Here is a 7,558-nt window from a genome sequence, read left to right as displayed (position 1 = left end):
TGACAAGATCTCATTCTTTTTTATGGCTAGATAGTACTCCATTGTGTATATGTACCACATTTTCTTTATCCACTCATCTGTTGACAGACACATAGGTTGCTTCCAAATCTTGGCTATTGTGAATAGTTCTGCAGTTAACATGAAAGTGCAGATATCTCTTTGATATACTGATTTCCTTTCTTTTGAGTATATGCCCAGCAATGGGATTGCTGGATCATATGGTAGCTCTATTTTTAGTTTTTGAGGACCTCCAAACTGTTCTCCATTGTGGTTGTACTAATTTACATTCTTCCAGCAGTGTACAGGGTTGCCTTTTCTCTGCATCCTCACCAGCATTTGTTTTTGCCTGTCTCTTGGATAAAAGCTACTTTAACTGGGGTGAGATTATATCTCATTGTAGTTTTGATTTGCTTTTCTCAGATGATCAATGATGTTGAGGTATATGACCTTTTCATATACCTGTTTGCCATTTGTATGTCTTCTTTTGAGAAATGTCTACTCAGATCTTTCACCCATTTTAAAATCAGATTACTAGATTTTTCCTATTGAGTTGTTTGAGCTCCTAATATATTCTGGTTATTAATCCCTTGTCAGATAGTTTGCAAATACTTCTCCCATTCTGTGGATTGTCTCTTAATTTTATTGTTTCCTTTGCTGTGAAGAAGACTTTTAACTTGATGTGATCCCTTTTGTCCATTTTTGCTTTGATTGCCTGTGCTCGTAGGGTATTACTCAAGAAATCTTTGCTCAGACCAATGTCCTGAAGAGTTTCTGAAATATTTTCTTTTAGTAGTTTCATAGTCTGAGATCTTAGAATTAATTCCTTAATCCATTTTGATTTCATTTTTATAGACAGATAAAGGAGTCTAGCTTCATTCTTCTGCATACGGATGTCCAGTATTCCCAACACCATTTATTGAAGAGACTACCCTTTCTCCAATGTATGTTCTTGGTACTTTTGTCAAAAATGAGTTCACCATAGATGTATGGATTGATTTCTGGGTTTTCTATTCTGTTTCATTGGTCTGTGTGTCTGTTTTTATGCCAATACCATGTTGTTTCGGTTACTATAGCTTTGTGGTATAATTTGAAGTCAGGTAATGGGATTTTTCCGGTTTTGTATTTTCAGTTTAGTTTTTTTTTTTTCCTCAGGGTAGCTTTGGCTATTCTAGGTCTTTTGTGGTTTCATATAAATTTTTGAATTTTTTTTCTATTTCTGTGAAAAATGTCATTGGCATTTTGATAGGGATTGCATTGAATCTGGAGATTGCTTTGGGTAATATGGATATTTTAAAAATATTGATTCTCCCAATCCACAAATATGAAATATCTTTCCATTTTTTGTGTGCTTCCTCTTCAATTTCTTGCGTCAATGTTTTATAGTTTTCATTGTAGAGATCTTTCACTTCTTTTGTTAAATTTATTACTAGGTATTTTATTTTATTTGTAGCTATTGTAAATAGGATTACTTTATTGATTTCTTTTTCAGGTTGCTCACTTATAGCATATAGAAATGCTACTGATTTTTGTATGTTGATTTCATATCCTGAAACTTTACTGAATTTCTTTATCCGTTCGAATAAGTTTTTGATGGAGCCTCTAGGTTTTTCCAAATATAAGATCATATCTGCAAACAAGGATAATTTGACTTACTCCTTTTCAATTTGGATGCCCTTTACTTCTTTTTCTTATCTGATACCTCTAGCTGGGACTTTCAGTACTATGTTGAATAACAGTGGTGAAAATGGGGATCTTTGTCTTATTCCATATCTTAGAGGAAAGCCTTTCAGTTTTCCCCTATTCAGTATGATACTAGCCTTGGGTCCTTTGTATATGGCTTTTATTGTGTTGATGTATGTTCCTTTAATACCCAGTTTTTTAAGGGTTTTAATCATGAAGGGGTGTTGAATTTTATTAAATGTTTTTTCAGCATCAATCAAAATAACCATATGGTTTTTGCCCTTCATTCCATACATCAATGGAATGAAGGGCAAAAACCATATGATCATTTGGATATATGGAGATGGTATATCGCACTTAATGATTTGCATATGTTAAACCATTCTTGCATCCTTGGGTAAATCCCACTTAACCATGATGAATGACCTTTTTAATGCTTGGTTGAGTTCAGTTTGCAAGTATTTTGTTGAGGACATTTGCATCAGTGTTCCTCAGGAATATTGACCTGTAGTTTTCTTTTTTTGTTGTGTCTTTGTCTGGTTTTGATATGAGGGTAATACTGGCCTCATAGGATGAGTTTGGAAGTATTCCCTCTGCCTCTGTCTTTTGGAATACTTTGAGTAGGGTTGGTTAAACTCTACAGTTTAACTTCATCACCCTGCTTTTTAACTTTTTTTGTTTCTATTTATATCTTATTATACTGTCCATGTCTTGAAAAGTTGTTGTAGTTATTACTTTTGATAGGTTCATCTTTTAGTCTTTCCACTCAAAACTAACCAAGACCTGAAATTCAGCAGTGAAGCTTTTGGGTTTTGGGCTTTTCTTTGATGGAGACTTTTTATTATGGCTTCTGTTTCATTACTTGTTATTGTTCTGTTCAGGTTTTAGATTTCTCCATGGCTCAATGCCAGTAGGTTGTATGTGTCTAGGAACTTACCCATTTCTTCAAGGTTTCCCAATTTATTGGCATACAGTTGATCGCAGTAGCCTCTAATGATCCTTTGACTTTCTGTGGTATTTGGTTGCAATGTCTTTTTCATCTCTGATTTTATTTATTTGGGTCTTCTCTCTTTTTTTCTTAGTCTGAGTAAAGGTTTGTCAATTTTGTTTATCTTTTCAAAAACCCGATTTTTCATTTTGTTGATCTTTTTTATTGTTTTTTATTTCAGTTTTATTTATTTCTGCTCTGTTATTTATTATTTCTTTTCTACTAACTTTGGGTTTGGTTTGCTCTTGCTTTTCTAGTTCTTTAAGGTTTATCATTAAGTTGTTTATTGGAAGTTTTTCTACTTTTCTGAAGTAGGCACTTATTGCTATAAACTTTCCTATTAGTACTGCTTTTGCATAGGTTTTGGTATGTTGTGTTTCCATTTTCATTTGTTTCAGTAAATTTTTAAATTTCCTTCTTAATTTCTTTATTGACCCCCTGGTCATTCAGAATCATATTGTTTAATTTCCATGTGTTTGTATAGTTTCCAAAGTTCCTCTTGTTATTAACTAATAGTTTTATTCCGTTGTGGCCAGAGAATATTCTTGATATAATTTCAACTTTTTTTTAACTTCTAAAGACTTGTTTTGTGGCCTAACATATGGTCTATCCTTGAGAATGATTTATGTGTTGAGAAGAAAAATGTGTTTCTGAACTTGTTGGATAAAATGTTCTGTAAACACCTATTAGGTCCATTTGGTCTGTAGTGTAGATTAAGTTCTGTAGTGTAGATTAAGTCCAATGTTTGATTTTCGGTCTGCATGATCTGTTCTATTCTGAAAGTGGGGTGTTGAAGTCTCTAGCTATTATTGCATTGGGATCTATCTCTTTCTTTAGCTCTAAAAATATTTGCTTTATATATCTGGGTGCTCCAGTGTTGGGTGCATTTATATTTACAATTGCTATACCCTCTTGCTGATGGACTCCTTTAGCATTGTATCATGGCTTTCTCTGTCTCTTTTTATACTTTTTGTCTTGAAATCTATTTTGTCTGATATAAGTATAGTTACTTCTGCTCTTTCTTGTTTTCCATTTGTATGAAATACCTTTTTTTACCCCTTTATTTTCAGTCTACCTGTATCTTTACTTTGTAGACAACAGATTATTGAGTCTTGTTTCTGAAAATCCATTCCGCCACTCTATGTCTTTTGATTGGGGAGTTTAGTCAATTTATGTTCGATGTTACTATTGATAAGTAAGGACTTACTCCTGCATTTTGTTATTTGTTTTCTGATTGTTTTGTGGTCCTCCCTTCCTTCCTTTCTTCTTTCCTTCCTTTCTGTCCTCCTTTTAGTTAAGATGATTTTCTCTGGTGGCGTGTTTTAACTTCTTGCTTTTTATATTTTGTATATCTGTTGTATGTTTCCTGATTTGAGGTTATCATGAGGCTTGCAAATAATATCTTATAATCCACGATTTTCAACTGATGACAACCTAACACTGATTGCATAAACAAACTAACAAATAATCGAAGAGAAAACTAATAGAAACTCTACAGTTTAACTTCATCACCCTGCTTTTTAACTTTTTGTTGTTTCTATTTATATCTTATTATACTACGTCTTGAAAAGTTGTTGTAGTTATTACTTTCAATAGGTTCATCTTTTAATCTTTCTACTCAAGATATGGGTAGTTTACACAACAGTTACAGTGTTATAATAGGCTACGTTTTTCTGTGTACTTACTATTACCAGTGAGTTTTCTACCTTCAGATGATGTCTATTGCTCACTTAACATCCTTTTCTTTCAGATCGAAAAACTTGCTTTAGCATTTCTTGTAAGACACATCTGGTGTTAATGAAATCCCTGAGCTTTTGATTGTAGGGGAAAGTATTTCTCCCTCATGTTTGAAGGATATTTTTGATGGATATACTGCGGTACATATAGTAGGGTATATACTAGGGTAAAAACTTCTTTTCTTTAGCACCTTAAATATGTTATGCCACTCTCTCCTGGCCTGTAAGGTTTCCACTGAGTGGTTTGTTGTCAGACATGGAGCTCCTTTGTGTGTTATTTGTTTCTTTTCTCTTGCTGCTTTTAGGATCCTTTCTTTATCATTGACTGTTAGGAGTTTGAATATTAAATATCTTCAGGTAGTCTTATATGGGTTAAATCTCTTTGGTGTTTTAAAACCTTCTTGTACTTGAATATTGATATCTTTCTTTAGGTTTGGGAAGTTCTGTGTTAACTAGACCTTTGAATAAACTTTCTGCTTTTATCTCTCTCTCTCTACCTCCAGTCACTCTTACATTTGGCTTTGAGGCAGTTTTCTAAATCTCGTAGGCATGCATCATTCTGGGAATGTGCTGGATCACACTTGAAGCCAGTGTGGCTCTGAGTCTTGCCCCAGGCCTGTGGTGAGTATTGCCTGGCTACCGCTGCTGATTATTCAGAGGAAAAGAAGCTCTTTAGTCAGCAGATGATGAATCCTGCCAGGACAGGGTCCTTCCCTCCAAGGCAGTGAGTTCCCTTTTGGCCCACAGTGTGTCTAGAAATGTCATCCAGGAGCGAAGGCCTAGAATAGGAGCTTCAGGATTCTGCCTGGTGACCTATTTTAACTGCAGCTGAGCTGGTATCCAAGTTGCAAGACAAAATCTTCTTTACTCTGGTGTGTCTCCTCTCCTCAAGCAGAAGGAAGAAGTCACTTTCATTGTGGCAACTGCACTGCCTGGGGTTGGGGGAGGGGTGGCACAAGCACTCACTTGGCCACCCTGGCTGGTGTCTCACTAGGTTACATGTACCCCAAGTCCACTGGCTCCGAACCCAGCACAGCACCAGGATTTGCCCAGGAATTGCAGTCCTTGTAGCTTAGGCTGTCTCTCAAGTTTATTTAGGACTGCAGAGCAAGTTAGCCTGTGATGCCTTACCATAACTCAGGTTCTGACCATTGGGATGGGTGATTTGCCTCTGGCTAGGCCTGATCTAAATGCTCCTTCTGTGGGTGCCAGCCGAGTTCTGTCCCATGTTGCTTTCCACTGTGACAAAGCAGCACTGAGTTCCAATTCAAAGTCCCACAATCACCATGCTTTCCTTCCCCCAAGTGCACAGATTCTCTCTCCAAGCCACACAGCTGCTGCTAGGGGATGGGAGAGGGGTGGTATAGTAAATGTAAATGGTCTAAATACATCATTAAAAATAGAGTGACTAAAAGAGTGGATTAAAAACATGACTCGGCTGGGCGCGGTGGCTCACACCTGTAATCCCAGCATTTTGGGAGGCCAAGGCAGGTGGATCATGAGGTCAGGATATCGAGACCATCCTAACTAACACAGTGAAACCCCGTCTCTACTAAAAATACAAAAAATTAGCTGGGTGTGGTGGTGGGCACCTGTAGTCCCAAGCTGCTTGGGAGGCTGAGGCAGGAGAATGGCATGAACCCGGGAGGTGGAGCTTGCAGTGAGCTGAGATCACACTACTGCACTCCAGCCTGGGTGACAGAGAGAGACTCCGTCTCAAAAAAAAAAAAAAAAAAAACATGACTCAACCATGTCCTGTCTGTAAGTAACTTACTTCAAATATAATGATATAGGCAGGTTGAAAGTAGAAAGATGAAAAAAGATATATTACATAGACATTAATCAAAAGACAGCAAGAAGCTCCCCTTGTCTTTAGTGTTCAGAGGTTTAATTGTGATGTGCCTTAGTGTAGATTTCTTTGAATTTGTTTTGGGATTTTCCCAGCTTCTTTCTTTCTTTCTTTTCTCTCTTTCTTTCTTTCTTTTTTTCTCTTTCTTTCTTTCTCTTTCTTTCTTTCTTTCTTTCTTTCTTTCTTTCTTTCTTTCTTTCTTTCTTTCTTTCTTTCTTTCTTTCTTTCTCTTTCTTTCTTTCTTTTCTCTTCCTTCCTTCCTTTCTTCCCTCCTTCCCACCCTCCCTCCCTCCCTCCCTCCTCTTTCTTTCTTTCTTTTTCTTTCTTTTTGAGGGGTGGAGGACAGAGTCTCTCTCTGTTTCCCAGGCTGGAGTGCAGTGGCTTGATCTTGGCTCATGGCAGCTTCAGCCTCCAGGGTTCAAGTGATTCTCATGGCTCAGCCTCTCGAGTAGCTGGGACTACAGACAGGCACCACCATGCCCGGCTAATTTTTTCCTTTTTTTTCTTTTTTGTATTTTTAGTAGAGACAGGGTTTTGCCATGTTGGCCAGGCTGGTCTTGAACTCCTGACCTCAAGTGATCCACCTTCCTCGGCCTCCCAAACTGCTGGCATTGCAGGAGTGAGCCACTGTGCCCGGCTTGCCCAGCTTCTTGAATCTGTAGATTTATACCTTTTGCCAAATTTGAGAAGTTTTCAACTTTTATTTCTCTAAGTACTTTTTCAGCCCTGATCTCATTATTTTCCTCTTGGGACTTCAATAAGATGGTTGCTGAATCTTTTGTCCTTCAAACTGTCTTTCCTTCCCTCTTCAGTGCCTCTTTCCTTAATATGTTGTCAATACCAGGTACTGTGACCACTCACCTGATTTTTGATCCTTATAAGGGTGCTTTTTTTGTGTGGATAGTTGTTCAATTTGGTGTTCCTGCCAGGGGGACAATTGCTGGAGGCTTCTATTTGGCCATCTTCCTTCACCTCACGGCTGCATCATTTTACAGTCCCGCCAGCCATATATGAGTTATCCAGTTTCCCCACATCCTCACCAGAATTTCATGTTGTCATTATTTTGTATTTTAGCCATTCTGATAGGAATGTAGTGTTATTTCATTGTGATTTTAATTTGCATTTCTCTAATGACTAACAGTGTTTTAAATATGTTCAAGTGATTAATTTCCATCTGTGTCTCCTCCTTGGTGAAATGTCTCCATATCTTCTGCTCATCTTCTGGTTAGATTATTTGTTTTTTTACTGTTGAGATTTGAGAGTCCTGTGTATACTCTAGATACCTTTTCTTTGTCAGATATATAA

Source organism: Pongo abelii, chromosome 8 (assembly GCF_028885655.2).
Source record: "Pongo abelii isolate AG06213 chromosome 8, NHGRI_mPonAbe1-v2.0_pri, whole genome shotgun sequence".
Classification (NCBI taxonomy): Eukaryota; Metazoa; Chordata; class Mammalia; order Primates; family Hominidae; genus Pongo; species Pongo abelii.
This window is presented reverse-complemented; position numbering follows the sequence as displayed.